This window comes from Taudactylus pleione, unplaced genomic scaffold (genome assembly GCF_031769625.1).
Source record: "Taudactylus pleione unplaced genomic scaffold, aTauple2 ptg000497l, whole genome shotgun sequence".
NCBI classification, from domain to species: Eukaryota; Metazoa; Chordata; class Amphibia; order Anura; family Myobatrachidae; genus Taudactylus; species Taudactylus pleione.
The window spans coordinates 1,323,565-1,340,802 of record NW_028284899.1 but is presented as its reverse complement, the minus strand read 5'-3'; the positions used below and the strand labels follow the sequence as shown (position 1 = coordinate 1,340,802).

The following is a 17,238-nucleotide window of genomic DNA, read 5'->3' as shown; positions in this document are numbered from 1 at the left end:
ACTAGAGATTAACAATTGATTGCAAGACTTCTTTTATGTGAATGTAGTTCTTTAAGAATGTGCTAGTGTAGGGGTATCATGCAAGATTATCATTCGTGCGACCTTGGTTTGAGACCCGGCTAGTGCATAATGTGTCTTATGAATCCTATGAAATGTTTCAAATTAATATATATTGAATCTCACTAAAAACACTGCAATATTGCATTTCTCAGAGATTAGCATCCAAGATGTCTCTATTCACCAAATTCTTAAAAAGCATAGAAGTAACACTTCCTCTCCACAGGTAAAAAAATTGTGCTACTGACACAAACACTACAGTCCCAAAGCTGCTATTGTAAAGGCAATTACATTTCCGAATTATTTATATTTGCTCCAAAAACTCTTTAGCATAATCTTCCTTTAACTAAAAATACATCCATGGAGCAAATGTATGTACTTCTTATCTTGGGAAATCTATACTACAGTGCAAATAGAACAATTTCACTTGAAAATCATAGCCAAATTGAACATTTTTGACTAAAGATTATCAATTGATTGTTTGTCATTTGTTGTGTGAATTAAAGGTTTCTAAAGAGCGCTAGTAGTGTAGGGGTATCATGCAAGATTCCCGTTCTTGCGACCCGGGTTCGAGTCCCGGCTAGCGCATAAAAATGTGTTTTTTGAATCCTATGACATTTTTCAAATTAATATATATTGAATCTCACTAAAAACATTACAATATTGCATTTCTCAAAGATGAGCCTCTAAGATGTCTCTATTCTCCAAATTCTTGAAAAGCATAATAGTAACCTTTCCTCTCCACAGGTAAAAAAAAAGTGCTACGGACACAAACACTAAAGACCCAAAGCTTCTATCGTAAAGGCAATTACATTTCCGAATTAACTACATTTGTTCCACAAACTCTTTAGCACAATCTTCCTTGAAGTAAATATACATCCATGGAGCAAAGATATGTATTTCTTATCTTGGGAAATCTATACAACAGTGCAAATAGTACAATTTCACTTGAAAATCATAGCCAAATTGAACATTTTTGACTAAAGATCATCAATTGATTGTTAGTCATTTGTTGTGTGAATTATAGGTAGCTAAAAAGCGCTAGTAGTGTAGGGGTATCATGCAAGATTCCCATTCTTGCGACCTGGGTTCGAGTCCCAGCTAGCACATAAAAGTGTGTCTTTTGAATTCTATAAAATCTGTTAAATTAATATATAATTAATATGTATAAAAAACATATCTTTATTGCTTTTCTCAGAGATAGTCCTTGAAGATGTCTCAATTCACAAAATTCTTAAAAAGCATAGAGGTAACATTTTCTCTCCACAGGTAAAAAAAATGTACCAGTGATACAAACACTAAAGAGTTAAAGCTTTAATTGTGAAGTCAATTATATTTCTTAATTTTTTACATCTGCTCCACAATGTCATTATCAAATCTTTCCTTGAAAAAAAATACATCCAAAGAGTTAATATATGTATTTCTTATTGTGGGAAACTTATAAGGCAGTGGAGATAGTACAACTTCACTTGAAAAACACAGTCACATTGCACAATTTTCACTAGAGATTAACAATTGATTGCAAGACATCTTTTATGTGAATGTAGTTCTTTAAGAATGTGCTAGTGTAGGGGTATCATGCAAGATTATCATTCGTGCGACCTTGGTTTGAGACCTGGCTAGTGCATAATGTGTCTTTTGAATCCTATGAAATGTTTCAAATTAATATATATTGAATCTCACTAAAAACACTGCAATATTGCATTTCTCAGAGATTAGCATCCAAGATGTCTCTATTCACCAAATTCTTAAAAAGCATAGAAGTAACACTTCCTCTCCACAGGTAAAAAAATTGTGCTACTGGCACAAACACTAAAGTCCCAAAGCTGCTATTGTAAAGGCAATAACATTTCCGAATTATTTATATTTGCTCCACAAACTCTTTAGCACAATCTTCCTTGAACTAAAAATACATCCATGGAGAAAATGTATGTACTTCTTATCTTGGGAAATCTATACTACAGTGCAAATAGTACAATTTCACTTGAAAATCATAGCCAAATTGCACATTTTTGACTAAAGATTATCAACTGATTGTTAGTCATTTGTTATGTGAATTAAAAGTTTCTGAAGAGCGCTAGTAGTGTAGGGGTATCATGCAAGATTCCCATTCTTGTGACCCGGGTTAGAGTCCCGGCTAGTGCATGAAAATGTGTTTTTTGAATCCTATGACATTTTTCAAAATAATATATATTGAATCTCACTAAAAACATTACAATATTGCATTTCTCAAAGATGAGCCTCCAAGATGTCTCTATTCACCAAATTCTTAAAAAGCATAATAGTAACATTTCCTCTCCACAGGTAAAAAAAATGTGCTACTGACACAAACACTAAAGACCCAAAGCTGCTATTGTAAAGGCAATTACATTTCCGAATTATTTATATTTGTTCCACAAACTCTTTAGCACAATCTTCCTTGAACTAAAAATACATCCATGGAGCAAAGATATGTATTTCTTATTTTGGGAAATCTATACAACAGTGCAAATAGTACAATTTCACTTGAAAATCATAGCCAAATTGAACATTTTTGACTAAAGATCATCAATTGATTGTTAGTCATTTGTTGTGTGAATTATAGGTAGCTAAAAAGCGCTAGTAGTGTAGGGGTATCATGCAACATTCCCATTCTTGCGACCCGGCTTCGAGTCCCGGTTAGCGCATGAAAATGTGTTTTTTTAATCCTATGACATTTTTCAAATTAATATATATTGAATCTCACTAAAAACATTACAATATTGCATTTATCAAAGATGAGTCTCCAAGATGTCTCTATTCACCAAATTCTTAAAAAGCATTATAGTAACATTTCCTCTCCACAGGTAAAAAAAAAGTGCTACGGACACAAACACTAAAGACCCAAAGCTGCTATTGTAAAGGCAATTACATTTCCGAATTAACTACATTTGTTCCAAAAACTCTTTAGCACAATCTTCCTTGAACTAAAAATACATCCATGGAGCAAAGATATGTATTTCTTATCTTGGGAAATCTATACAACAGTGCAAATAGTACAATTTCACTTGAAAATCATAGCCAAATTGAACATTTTTGACTAAAGATCATCAATTGATTGTTAGTCATTTGTTGTGTGAATTATAGGTAGCTAGAAAGCGCTATTAAAGTAGGGGTAACATGCAAGATTCCCATTCTTGCGACCTGGGTTCGAGTCCCAGCTAGCACATAAAAGTGTGTCTTTTGAATTCTATAAAATCTGTTAAATTAATATATAATTAATATGTATAAAAAACATATCTTTATTGCTTTTCTCAGAGATAGTCCTTGAAGATGTCTCAATTCACAAAATTCTTAAAAAGCATAGAGGTAACATTTTCTCTCCACAGGTAAAAAAAATGTACCAGTGATACAAACACTAAAGAGTTAAAGCTTTAATTGTGAAGTCAATTATATTTCTTAATTTTTTACATCTGCTCCACAATGTCATTATCAAATCTTTCCTTGAAAAAAAATACATCCAAAGAGTAAATATATGTATTTCTTATTGTGGGAAACTTATAAGGCAGTGGAGATAGTACAACTTCACTTGAAAAACACAGTCACATTGCACAATTTTCACTAGAGATTAACAATTGATTGCAAGACATCTTTTATGTGAATGTAGTTCTTTAAGAATGTGCTAGTGTAGGGGTATCATGCAAGATTATCATTCGTGCGACCTTGGTTTGAGACCTGGCTAGTGCATAATGTGTCTTTTGAATCCTATGAAATGTTTCAAATTAATATATATTGAATCTCACTAAAAACACTGCAATATTGCATTTCTCAGAGATTAGCATCCAAGATGTCTCTATTCACCAAATTCTTAAAAAGCATAGAAGTAACACTTCCTCTCCACAGGTAAAAAAAATGTGCTACTGACACAAACACTAAAGACCCAAAGCTGCTATTGTAAAGGCAATTACATTTCCGAATTATTTATATTTGTTCCACAAACTCTTTAGCACAATCTTCCTTGAACTAAAAATACATCCATGGAGCAAAGATATGTATTTCTTATCTTGGGAAATCTATACAACAGTGCAAATAGTACAATTTCACTTGAAAATCATAGCCAAATTGAACATTTTTGACTAAAGATCATCAATTGATTGTTAGTCATTTGTTGTGTGAATTATAGGTAGCTAAAAAGCGCTAGTAGTGTAGGGGTATCATGCAAGATTCCCATTCTTGCGACACGGCTTCGAGTCCCGGTTAGCGCATGAAAATGTGTTTTTTTAATCCTATGACATTTTTCAAATTAATATATATTGAATCTCACTAAAAACATTACAATATTTCATTTATCAAAGATGAGTCTCCAAGATGTCTCTATTCACCAAATTCTTAAAAAGCATTATAGTAACATTTCCTCTCCACAGGTAAAAAAAAAGTGCTACGGACACAAACACTAAAGACCCAAAGCTGCTATTGTAAAGGCAATTACATTTCCGAATTAACTACATTTGTTCCAAAAACTCTTTAGCACAATCTTCCTTGAACTAAAAATACATCCATGGAGCAAAGATATGTATTTCTTATCTTGGGAAATCTATACAACAGTGCAAAAAGTACAATTTCACTTGAAAATCATAGCCAAATTGAACATTTTTGACTAAAGATCATCAATTGATTGTTAGTCATTTGTTGTGTGAATTATAGGTAGCTAAAAAGCGCTATTAAAGTAGGGGTAACATGCAAGATTCCCATTCTTGCGACCTGGGTTCGAGTCCCAGCTAGCACATAAAAGTGTGTCTTTTGAATTCTATAAAATCTGTTAAATTAATATATAATTAATCTGTATAAAAAACATAGCTTTATTGCTTTTCTCAGAGATAGTCCTTGAAGATGTCTCAATTCACAAAATTCTTAAAAAGCATAGAGGTAACATTTTCTCTCCACAGGTAAAAAAAAATGTACCAGTGATACAAACACTAAAGAGTTAAGCTTTAATTGTGAAGTCAATTATAATTCTTAATTTTTTAAATCTGTTCCACAATGTCATTATCAAATCTTTCCTTGAAAAAAAATACATCCAAAGAGTAAATATATGTATTTCTTATTGTGGGAAACTTATAAGGCAGTGGAGATAGTACAACTTCACTTGAAAAACACAGTCACATTGCACAATTTTCACTAGAGATTAACAATTGATTGCAAGACTTCTTTTATGTGAATGTAGTTCTTTAAGAATGTGCTAGTGTAGGGGTATCATGCAAGATTATCATTCGTACGACCTTGGTTTGAGACCCGGCTAGTGCATAATGAGTCTTTTGAATCCTATGAAATGTTTCAAATTAATATATATTGAATCTCACTAAAAACACTGCAATATTGCATTTCTCAGAGATTAGCATCCAAGATGTCTCTATTCACCAAATTCTTAAAAAGCATAGAAGTAACACTTCCTCCTCACAGGTAAAAAAATTGTGCTACTGACACAAACACTAAAGTCCCAAAGCTGCTATTGTAAAGGCAATTACATTTCCGAATTATTTATATTTGCTCCAAAAACTCTTTAGCACAATCTTCCTTGAACTAAAAATACATCCATGGAGCAAATGTATGTACTTCTTATCTTGGGAAATCTATACTACAGTGCAAATAGAACAATTTCACTTGAAAATCATAGCCAAATTGAACATTTTTGACTAAAGATTATCAATTGATTGTTAGTCATTTGTTGTGTGAATTAAAGGTTTCTAAAGAGCGCTAGTAGTGTAGGGGTATCATGCAAGATTCCCATTTTTGCGACCCGGGTTCGAGTCCCGGCTAGCGCATGAAAATGTGTTTTTTGAATCCTAGGACATTTTTCAAATTAATATATATTGAATCTCATTAAAAACATTACAATATTGCATTTCTCAAAGATGAGCCTCAAAGATGTCTCTATTCACCAAATTCTTAAAAAGCATAATAGTAACATTTCCTCTCCACAGGTAAAAAAAATGTGCTACTGACACAAACACTAAAAACCCAAAGCTGCTATTGTAAAGGCAATTACATTTCCGAATTATTTATGTTTGTTCCACAAACTCTTTAGCACAATCTTCCTTGAACTAAAAATACATCCATGGAGCAAAGATATGTATTTCTTATCTTGGGAAATCTATACAACAATGCAAATAGTACAATTTCACTTGAAAATCATAGCCAAATTGAACATTTTTGACTAAAGATCATCAATTGCTTGTTAGTCATTTGTTGTGTGAATTATAGGTAGCTAAAAAGCGCTAGTAGTGTAGGGGTATCATGCAAGATTCCCATTCTTGCGACCTGGGTTCGAGTCTCAGCTAGCACATAAAAGTGTGTCTTTTGAATTCTTTAAAATCTGTTAAATTAATATATAATTAATCTGTATAAAAAACATATCTTTATTGCTTTTCTCAGAGATAGTCCTTGAAGATGTCTCAATTCACAAAATTCTTAAAAAGCATAGAGGTAACATTTTCTCTCCACAGGTAAAAAAAATGTACCAGTGATACAAACACTAAAGAGTTAAAGCTTTAATTGTGAAGTCAATTATATTTCTTAATTTTTTACATCTGCTCCACAATGTCATTATCAAATCTTTCCTTGAAAAAAAATACATCCAAAGAGTAAATATATGTATTTCTTATTGTGGGAAACTTATAAGGCAGTGGAGATAGTTCAGCTTCTCTTGAAAAACACAGTCACATTGCACAATTTTCACTAGAGATTAACAATTGATTGCAAGACTTCTTTTATGTGAATGTAGTTCTTTAAGAATGTGCTAGTGTAGGGGTATCATGCAAGATTATCATTCGTGCGACCTTGGTTTGAGACCCGGCTAGTGCATAATGTGTCTTTTGAATCCTATGAAATGTTTCAAATTAATATATATTGAATCTCACTAAAAACACTGCAATATTGCATTTCTCAGAGATTAGCATCCAAGATGTCTCTATTCACCAAATTCTTAAAAAGCATAGAAGTAACACTTCCTCTCCACAGGTAAAAAAATTGTGCTACTGACACAAACACTACAGTCCCAAAGCTGCTATTGTAAAGGCAATTACATTTCCGAATTATTTATATTTGCTCCAAAAACTCTTTAGCATAATCTTCCTTTAACTAAAAATACATCCATGGAGCAAATGTATGTACTTCTTATCTTGGGAAATCTATACTACAGTGCAAATAGAACAATTTCACTTGAAAATCATAGCCAAATTGAACATTTTTGACTAAAGATTATCAATTGATTGTTAGTCATTTGTTGTGTGAATTAAAGGTTTCTAAAGAGCGCTAGTAGTGTAGGGGTATCATGCAAGATTCCCATTCTTGCGACCCGGGTTCGAGTCCCGGCTAGCGCATAAAAATGTGTTTTTTGAATCCTATGACATTTTTCAAATTAATATATATTGAATCTCACTAAAAACATTACAATATTGCATTTCTCAAAGATGAGCCTCTAAGATGTCTCTATTCTCCAAATTCTTGAAAAGCATAATAGTAACATTTCCTCTCCACAGGTGAAAAAAAAAAGTGCTACGGACACAAACACTAAAGACCCAAAGCTTCTATTGTAAAGGCAATTACATTTCCGAATTAACTACATTTGTTCCACAAACTCTTTAGCACAATCTTCCTTGAAGTAAAAATACATCCATGGAGCAAAGATATGTATTTCTTATCTTGGGAAATCTATACAACAGTGCAAATAGTACAATTTCACTTGAAAATCATAGCCAAATTGAACATTTTTGACTAAAGATCATCAATTGATTGTTAGTCATTTGTTGTGTGAATTATAGGTAGCTAAAAAGCGCTAGTAGTGTAGGGGTATCATGCAAGATTCCCATTCTTGCGACCTGGGTTCGAGTCCCAGCTAGCACATAAAAGTGTGTCTTTTGAATTCTATAAAATCTGTTAAATTAATATATAATTAATATGTATAAAAAACATAGCTTTATTGCTTTTCTCAGAGATAGTCCTTGAAGATGTCTCAATTCACAAAATTCTTAAAAAGCATAGAGGTAACATTTTCTCTCCACAGGTAAAAAAATGTACAAGTGATACAAACACTAAAGAGTTAAAGCTTTAATTGTGAAGTCAATTATATTTCTTAATTTTTTACATCTGCTCCACAATGTCATTATCAAATCTTTCCTTGAAAAAAAATACATCCAAAGAGTAAATATATGTATTTCTTATTGTGGGAAACTTATAAGGCAGTGGAGATAGTTCAACTTCTCTTGAAAAACACAGTCACATTGCACAATTTTCACTAGAGATTAACAATTGATTGCAAGACATCTTTTATGTGAATGTAGTTCTTTAAGAATGTGCTAGTGTAGGGGTATCATGCAAGATTATCATTCGTGCGACCTTGGTTTGAGACCTGGCTAGTGCATAATGTGTCTTTTGAATCCTATGAAATGTTTCAAATTAATATATATTGAATCTCACTAAAAACACTGCAATATTGCATTTCTCAGAGATTAGCATCCAAGATGTCTCTATTCACCAAATTCTTAAAAAGCATAGAAGTAACACTTCCTCTCCACAGGTAAAAAAATTGTGCTACTGGCACAAACACTAAAGTCCCAATGCTGCTATTGTAAAGGCAATAACATTTCCGAATTATTTATACTTGCTCCACAAACTCTTTAGCACAATCTTCCTTGAACTAAAAATACATCCATGGAGCAAAGATATGTATTTCTTATCTTGGGAAATCTATACAACAGTGCAAATAGTACAATTTCACTTGAAAATCATAGCCAAATTGAACATTTTTGACTAAAGATCATCAATTGATTGTTAGTCATTTGTTGTGTGAATTATAGGTAGCTAAAAAGCGCTAGTAGTGTAGGGGTATCATGCAAGATTCCCATTCTTGCGACACGGCTTCGAGTCCCGGTTAGCGCATGAAAATGTGTTTTTTTAATCCTATGACATTTTTCAAATTAATATATATTGAATCTCACTAAAAACATTACAATATTTCATTTATCAAAGATGAGTCTCCAAGATGTCTCTATTCACCAAATTCTTAAAAAGCATTATAGTAACATTTCCTCTCCACAGGTAAAAAAAAAGTGCTACGGACACAAACACTAAAGACCCAAAGCTGCTATTGTAAAGGCAATTACATTTCCGAATTAACTACATTTGTTCCAAAAACTCTTTAGCACAATCTTCCTTGAACTAAAAATACATCCATGGAGCAAAGATATGTATTTCTTATCTTGGGAAATCTATACAACAGTGCAAAAAGTACAATTTCACTTGAAAATCATAGCCAAATTGAACATTTTTGACTAAAGATCATCAATTGATTGTTAGTCATTTGTTGTGTGAATTATAGGTAGCTAAAAAGCGCTATTAAAGTAGGGGTAACATGCAAGATTCCCATTCTTGCGACCTGGGTTCGAGTCCCAGCTAGCACATAAAAGTGTGTCTTTTGAATTCTATAAAATCTGTTAAATTAATATATAATTAATCTGTATAAAAAACATAGCTTTATTGCTTTTCTCAGAGATAGTCCTTGAAGATGTCTCAATTCACAAAATTCTTAAAAAGCATAGAGGTAACATTTTCTCTCCACAGGTAAAAAAAAATGTACCAGTGATACAAACACTAAAGAGTTAAGCTTTAATTGTGAAGTCAATTATAATTCTTAATTTTTTAAATCTGTTCCACAATGTCATTATCAAATCTTTCCTTGAAAAAAAATACATCCAAAGAGTAAATATATGTATTTCTTATTGTGGGAAACTTATAAGGCAGTGGAGATAGTACAACTTCACTTGAAAAACACAGTCACATTGCACAATTTTCACTAGAGATTAACAATTGATTGCAAGACTTCTTTTATGTGAATGTAGTTCTTTAAGAATGTGCTAGTGTAGGGGTATCATGCAAGATTATCATTCGTACGACCTTGGTTTGAGACCCGGCTAGTGCATAATGAGTCTTTTGAATCCTATGAAATGTTTCAAATTAATATATATTGAATCTCACTAAAAACACTGCAATATTGCATTTCTCAGAGATTAGCATCCAAGATGTCTCTATTCACCAAATTCTTAAAAAGCATAGAAGTAACACTTCCTCCTCACAGGTAAAAAAATTGTGCTACTGACACAAACACTAAAGTCCCAAAGCTGCTATTGTAAAGGCAATTACATTTCCGAATTATTTATATTTGCTCCAAAAACTCTTTAGCACAATCTTCCTTGAACTAAAAATACATCCATGGAGCAAATGTATGTACTTCTTATCTTGGGAAATCTATACTACAGTGCAAATAGAACAATTTCACTTGAAAATCATAGCCAAATTGAACATTTTTGACTAAAGATTATCAATTGATTGTTAGTCATTTGTTGTGTGAATTAAAGGTTTCTAAAGAGCGCTAGTAGTGTAGGGGTATCATGCAAGATTCCCATTTTTGCGACCCGGGTTCGAGTCCCGGCTAGCGCATGAAAATGTGTTTTTTGAATCCTAGGACATTTTTCAAATTAATATATATTGAATCTCATTAAAAACATTACAATATTGCATTTCTCAAAGATGAGCCTCAAAGATGTCTCTATTCACCAAATTCTTAAAAAGCATAATAGTAACATTTCCTCTCCACAGGTAAAAAAAATGTGCTACTGACACAAACACTAAAAACCCAAAGCTGCTATTGTAAAGGCAATTACATTTCCGAATTATTTATGTTTGTTCCACAAACTCTTTAGCACAATCTTCCTTGAACTAAAAATACATCCATGGAGCAAAGATATGTATTTCTTATCTTGGGAAATCTATACAACAATGCAAATAGTACAATTTCACTTGAAAATCATAGCCAAATTGAACATTTTTGACTAAAGATCATCAATTGCTTGTTAGTCATTTGTTGTGTGAATTATAGGTAGCTAAAAAGCGCTAGTAGTGTAGGGGTATCATGCAAGATTCCCATTCTTGCGACCTGGGTTCGAGTCTCAGCTAGCACATAAAAGTGTGTCTTTTGAATTCTTTAAAATCTGTTAAATTAATATATAATTAATCTGTATAAAAAACATATCTTTATTGCTTTTCTCAGAGATAGTCCTTGAAGATGTCTCAATTCACAAAATTCTTAAAAAGCATAGAGGTAACATTTTCTCTCCACAGGTAAAAAAAATGTACCAGTGATACAAACACTAAAGAGTTAAAGCTTTAATTGTGAAGTCAATTATATTTCTTAATTTTTTACATCTGCTCCACAATGTCATTATCAAATCTTTCCTTGAAAAAAAATACATCCAAAGAGTAAATATATGTATTTCTTATTGTGGGAAACTTATAAAGCAGTGGAGATAGTTCAGCTTCTCTTGAAAAACACAGTCACATTGCACAATTTTCACTAGAGATTAACAATTGATTGCAAGACTTCTTTTATGTGAATGTAGTTCTTTAAGAATGTGCTAGTGTAGGGGTATCATGCAAGATTATCATTCGTGCGACCTTGGTTTGAGACCCGGCTAGTGCATAATGTGTCTTTTGAATCCTATGAAATGTTTCAAATTAATATATATTGAATCTCACTAAAAACACTGCAATATTGCATTTCTCAGAGATTAGCATCCAAGATGTCTCTATTCACCAAATTCTTAAAAAGCATAGAAGTAACACTTCCTCTCCACAGGTAAAAAAATTGTGCTACTGACACAAACACTACAGTCCCAAAGCTGCTATTGTAAAGGCAATTACATTTCCGAATTATTTATATTTGCTCCAAAAACTCTTTAGCATAATCTTCCTTTAACTAAAAATACATCCATGGAGCAAATGTATGTACTTCTTATCTTGGGAAATCTATACTACAGTGCAAATAGAACAATTTCACTTGAAAATCATAGCCAAATTGAACATTTTTGACTAAAGATTATCAATTGATTGTTAGTCATTTGTTGTGTGAATTAAAGGTTTCTAAAGAGCGCTAGTAGTGTAGGGGTATCATGCAAGATTCCCATTCTTGCGACCCGGGTTCGAGTCCCGGCTAGCGCATAAAAATGTGTTTTTTGAATCCTATGACATTTTTCAAATTAATATATATTGAATCTCACTAAAAACATTACAATATTGCATTTCTCAAAGATGAGCCTCTAAGATGTCTCTATTCTCCAAATTCTTGAAAAGCATAATAGTAACATTTCCTCTCCACAGGTGAAAAAAAAAAGTGCTACGGACACAAACACTAAAGACCCAAAGCTTCTATTGTAAAGGCAATTACATTTCCGAATTAACTACATTTGTTCCACAAACTCTTTAGCACAATCTTCCTTGAAGTAAAAATACATCCATGGAGCAAAGATATGTATTTCTTATCTTGGGAAATCTATACAACAGTGCAAATAGTACAATTTCACTTGAAAATCATAGCCAAATTGAACATTTTTGACTAAAGATCATCAATTGATTGTTAGTCATTTGTTGTGTGAATTATAGGTAGCTAAAAAGCGCTAGTAGTGTAGGGGTATCATGCAAGATTCCCATTCTTGCGACCTGGGTTCGAGTCCCAGCTAGCACATAAAAGTGTGTCTTTTGAATTCTATAAAATCTGTTAAATTAATATATAATTAATATGTATAAAAAACATAGCTTTATTGCTTTTCTCAGAGATAGTCCTTGAAGATGTCTCAATTCACAAAATTCTTAAAAAGCATAGAGGTAACATTTTCTCTCCACAGGTAAAAAAATGTACAAGTGATACAAACACTAAAGAGTTAAAGCTTTAATTGTGAAGTCAATTATATTTCTTAATTTTTTACATCTGCTCCACAATGTCATTATCAAATCTTTCCTTGAAAAAAAATACATCCAAAGAGTAAATATATGTATTTCTTATTGTGGGAAACTTATAAGGCAGTGGAGATAGTTCAACTTCTCTTGAAAAACACAGTCACATTGCACAATTTTCACTAGAGATTAACAATTGATTGCAAGACATCTTTTATGTGAATGTAGTTCTTTAAGAATGTGCTAGTGTAGGGGTATCATGCAAGATTATCATTCGTGCGACCTTGGTTTGAGACCTGGCTAGTGCATAATGTGTCTTTTGAATCCTATGAAATGTTTCAAATTAATATATATTGAATCTCACTAAAAACACTGCAATATTGCATTTCTCAGAGATTAGCATCCAAGATGTCTCTATTCACCAAATTCTTAAAAAGCATAGAAGTAACACTTCCTCTCCACAGGTAAAAAAATTGTGCTACTGGCACAAACACTAAAGTCCCAATGCTGCTATTGTAAAGGCAATAACATTTCCGAATTATTTATACTTGCTCCACAAACTCTTTAGCACAATCTTCCTTGAACTAAAAATACATCCATGGAGAAAATGTATGTACTTCTTATCTTGGGAAATCTACACTACAGTGCAAATAGTACAATTTCACTTGAAAATCATAGCCAAATTGCACATTTTTGACTAAAGATTATCAACTGATTGTTAGTCATTTGTTATGTGAATTAAAAGTTTCAGAAGAGCGCTAGTAGTGTAGGGGTATCATGCAAGATTCCCATTCTTGTGACCCGGGTTAGAGTCCCGGCTAGTGCATGAAAATGTGTTTTTTGAATCCTATGACATTTTTCAAAATAATATATATTTAATCTCACTAAAAACATTACAATATTGCAGTTCTCAAAGATGAGCCTCCAAGATGTCTCTTTTCACCAAATTCTTAAAAAGCATAATAGTAACATTTCCTCTCCACAGGTAAAAAAAATGTGCTACTGACACAAACACTAAAGACCCAATGCTGCTATTGTAAAGGCAATTACATTTCCGAATTATTTATATTTGTTCCACAAACTCTTTAGCACAATCTTCCTTGAACTAAAAATACATCCATGGAGCAAAGATATGTATTTCTTATCTTGGGAAATCTATACAACAGTGCAAATAGTACAATTTCACTTGAAAATCATAGCCAAATTGAACATTTTTGACTAAAGATCATCAATTGATTGTTAGTCATTTGTTGTGTGAATTAAAGGTTTCTAAAGAGCGCTAGTAGTGTAGGGGTATCATGCAAGATTCCCATTCTTGCGACCCGGGTTCGAGTCCCGGCTAGCGCATGAAAATGTGTTTTTTGAATCCTAGGACATTTTTCAAATTAATATATATTGAATCTCATTAAAAACATTACAATATTGCATTTCTCAAAGATGAGCCTCAAAGATGTCTCTATTCACCAAATTCTTAAAAAGCATAATAGTAACATTTCCTCTCCACAGGTAAAAAAAATGTGCTACTGACACAAACACTAAAAACCCAAAGCTGCTATTGTAAAGGCAATTACATTTCCGAATTATTTATGTTTGTTCCACAAACTCTTTAGCACAATCTTCCTTGAACTAAAAATACACCCATGGAGCAAAGATATGTATTTCTTATCTTGGGAAATCTATACAACAATGCAAATAGTACAATTTCACTTGAAAATCATAGCCAAATTGAACATTTTTGACTAAAGATCATCAATTGATTGTTAGTCATTTGTTGTGTGAATTATAGGTAGCTAAAAAGCGCTAGTAGTGTAGGGGTATCATGCAAGATTCCCATTCTTGTGACCTGGGTTCGAGTCCCAGCTAGCACATAAAAGTGTGTCTTTTGAATTCTATAAAATCTGTTAAATTAATATATAATTAATCTGTATAAAAAACATAGCTTTATTGCTTTTCTCAGAGATAGTCCTTGAAGATGTCTCAATTCACAAAATTCTTAAAAAGCATAGAGGTAACATTTTCTCTCCACAGGTAAAAAAAATGTACCAGTGATACAAACACTAAAGAGTTAAAGCTTTAATTGTGAAGTCAATTATATTTCTTAATTTTTTACATCTGCTCCACAATGTCATTATCAAATCTTTCCTTGAAAAAAAATACATCCAAAGAGTAAATATATGTATTTCTTATTGTGGGAAACTTATAAGGCAGTGGAGATAGTTCAGCTTCACTTGAAAAACACAGTCACATTGCACAATTTTCACTAGAGATTAACAATTGATTGCAAGACTTCTTTTATGTGAATGTAGTTCTTTAAGAATGTGCTAGTGTAGGGGTATCATGCAAGATTATCATTCGTGCGACCTTGGTTTGAGACCCGGCTAGTGCATAATGTGTCTTTTGAATCCTATGAAATGTTTCAAATTAATATATATTGAATCTCACTAAAAACACTGCAATATTGCATTTCTCAGAGATTAGCATCCAAGATGTCTCTATTCACCAAAATCTTAAAAAGCATAGAAGTAACACTTCCTCTCCACAGGTAAAAAAATTGTGCTACTGACACAAACACTACAGTCCCAAAGCTGCTATTGTAAAGGCAATTACATTTCCGAATTATTTATGTTTGCTCCAAAAACTCTTTAGCATAATCTTCCTTTAACTAAAAATACATCCATGGAGCAAATGTATGTACTTCTTATCTTGGGAAATCTATACTACAGTGCAAATAGAACAATTTCACTTGAAAATCATAGCCAAATTGAACATTTTTGACTAAAGATTATCAATTGATTGTTAGTCATTTGTTGTGTGAATTAAAGGTTTCTAAAGAGCGCTAGTAGTGTAGGGGTATCATGCAAGATTCCCATTCTTGCGACCCGGGTTCGAGTCCCGGCTAGCGCATAAAAATGTGTTTTTTGAATCCTATGACATTTTTCAAATTAATATATATTGAATCTCACTAAAAACATTACAATATTGCATTTCTCAAAGATGAGCCTCTAAGATGTCTCTATTCTCCAAATTCTTGAAAAGCATAATAGTAACATTTCCTCTCCACAGGTAAAAAAAAAGTGCTACGGACACAAACACTAAAGACCCAAAGCTTCTATTGTAAAGGCAATTACATTTCCGAATTAACTACATTTGTTCCACAAACTCTTTAGCACAATCTTCCTTGAAGTAAATATACATCCATGGAGCAAAGATATGTATTTCTTATCATGGGAAATCTATACAACAGTGCAAATAGTACAATTTCACTTGAAAATCATAGCCAAATTGAACATTTTTGACTAAAGATCATCAATTGATTGTTAGTCATTTGTTGTGTGAATTATAGGTAGCTAAAAAGCGCTAGTAGTGTAGGGGTATCATGCAAGATTCCCATTCTTGCGACCTGGGTTCGAGTCCCAGCTAGCACATAAAAGTGTGTCTTTTGAATTCTATAAAATCTGTTAAATTAATATATAATTAATATGTATAAAAAACATAGCTTTATTGCTTTTCTCAGAGATAGTCCTTGAAGATGTCTCAATTCACAAAATTCTTAAAAAGCATAGAGGTAACATTTTCTCTCCACAGGTAAAAAAAAATGTACCAGTGATACAAACACTAAAGAGTTAAAGCTTTAATTGTGAAGTCAATTATATTTCTTAATTTTTTAAATCTGCTCCACAATGTCATTATCAAATCTTTCCTTGAAAAAAAATACATCCAAAGAGTAAATATATGTATTTCTTATTGTGGGAAACTTATAAGGCAGTGGAGATAGTACAACTTCACTTGAAAAACACAGTCACATTGCACAATTTTCACTAGAGATTAACAATTGATTGCAAGACTTCTTTTATGTGAATGTAGTTCTTTAAGAATGTGCTAGTGTAGGGGTATCACGCAAGATTATCATTCGTGCGACCTTGGTTTGAGACCCGGCTAGTGCATAATGTGTCTTTTGAATCCTATGAAATGTTTCAAATTAATATATATTGAATCTCACTAAAAACACTGCAATATTGCATTTCTCAGAGATTAGCATCCAAGATGTCTCTAGTCACCAAATTCTTAAAAAGCATAGAAGTAACACTTCCTCTCCACAGGTAAAAAAATTGTGCTACTGGCACAAACACTAAAGTCCCAAAGCTGCTATTGTAAAGGCAATAACATTTCCGAATTATTTGTATTTTCTCCACTAACTCTTTAGCACAATCCTCCTTGAACTAAAAATACATCCATGGAGAAAATGTATGTACTTCTTATCTTGGGAAATCTATACAACAGTGCAAATAGTACAATTTCACTTGAAAATCATAGCCAAATTGCACATTTTTGACTAAAGATTATCAATTGATTGTTAGTCATTTGTTATGTGAATTAAAAGTTTCTAAAGAGCGCTAGTAGTGTAGGGGTATCAAGCAAGATTCCCATTCTTGTGACCCG

The 17,238-nt window shown here is 32.4% G+C and overlaps 14 non-coding genes across 14 annotated transcripts; all 14 read left to right on the top strand.

Moving 5' to 3' along the window:
* The first annotated feature begins 574 nt into the window (after positions 1-574).
* Positions 575-645, top strand: TRNAG-CCC (transfer RNA glycine (anticodon CCC)). The gene has a single exon. It is a non-coding gene; the product is annotated as a tRNA-Gly (tRNA).
* Positions 646-1,095: 450 nt separating this feature from the next.
* TRNAG-CCC (transfer RNA glycine (anticodon CCC)) lies at positions 1,096-1,166 on the top strand. The gene has a single exon. It is a non-coding gene; the product is annotated as a tRNA-Gly (tRNA).
* Positions 1,167-2,131: 965 nt separating this feature from the next.
* On the top strand, positions 2,132-2,202 carry TRNAG-CCC (transfer RNA glycine (anticodon CCC)). The gene has a single exon. It is a non-coding gene; the product is annotated as a tRNA-Gly (tRNA).
* Positions 2,203-5,766: 3,564 nt separating this feature from the next.
* On the top strand, positions 5,767-5,837 carry TRNAG-CCC (transfer RNA glycine (anticodon CCC)). The gene has a single exon. It is a non-coding gene; the product is annotated as a tRNA-Gly (tRNA).
* A 1,486-nt stretch (positions 5,838-7,323) lies between these two features.
* TRNAG-CCC (transfer RNA glycine (anticodon CCC)) lies at positions 7,324-7,394 on the top strand. Its single transcript has one exon. It is a non-coding gene; the product is annotated as a tRNA-Gly (tRNA).
* A 452-nt stretch (positions 7,395-7,846) lies between these two features.
* On the top strand, positions 7,847-7,917 carry TRNAG-CCC (transfer RNA glycine (anticodon CCC)). The gene has a single exon. It is a non-coding gene; the product is annotated as a tRNA-Gly (tRNA).
* Positions 7,918-10,438: 2,521 nt separating this feature from the next.
* Positions 10,439-10,509, top strand: TRNAG-CCC (transfer RNA glycine (anticodon CCC)). The gene has a single exon. It is a non-coding gene; the product is annotated as a tRNA-Gly (tRNA).
* Positions 10,510-11,995: 1,486 nt separating this feature from the next.
* On the top strand, positions 11,996-12,066 carry TRNAG-CCC (transfer RNA glycine (anticodon CCC)). Its single transcript has one exon. It is a non-coding gene; the product is annotated as a tRNA-Gly (tRNA).
* Positions 12,067-12,518: 452 nt separating this feature from the next.
* On the top strand, positions 12,519-12,589 carry TRNAG-CCC (transfer RNA glycine (anticodon CCC)). Its single transcript has one exon. It is a non-coding gene; the product is annotated as a tRNA-Gly (tRNA).
* Positions 12,590-13,553: 964 nt separating this feature from the next.
* TRNAG-CCC (transfer RNA glycine (anticodon CCC)) lies at positions 13,554-13,624 on the top strand. Its single transcript has one exon. It is a non-coding gene; the product is annotated as a tRNA-Gly (tRNA).
* Positions 13,625-14,074: 450 nt separating this feature from the next.
* TRNAG-CCC (transfer RNA glycine (anticodon CCC)) lies at positions 14,075-14,145 on the top strand. The gene has a single exon. It is a non-coding gene; the product is annotated as a tRNA-Gly (tRNA).
* Positions 14,146-14,595: 450 nt separating this feature from the next.
* TRNAG-CCC (transfer RNA glycine (anticodon CCC)) lies at positions 14,596-14,666 on the top strand. Its single transcript has one exon. It is a non-coding gene; the product is annotated as a tRNA-Gly (tRNA).
* A 965-nt stretch (positions 14,667-15,631) lies between these two features.
* TRNAG-CCC (transfer RNA glycine (anticodon CCC)) lies at positions 15,632-15,702 on the top strand. Its single transcript has one exon. It is a non-coding gene; the product is annotated as a tRNA-Gly (tRNA).
* A 450-nt stretch (positions 15,703-16,152) lies between these two features.
* TRNAG-CCC (transfer RNA glycine (anticodon CCC)) lies at positions 16,153-16,223 on the top strand. Its single transcript has one exon. It is a non-coding gene; the product is annotated as a tRNA-Gly (tRNA).
* Positions 16,224-17,238: the final 1,015 nt, after the last annotated feature.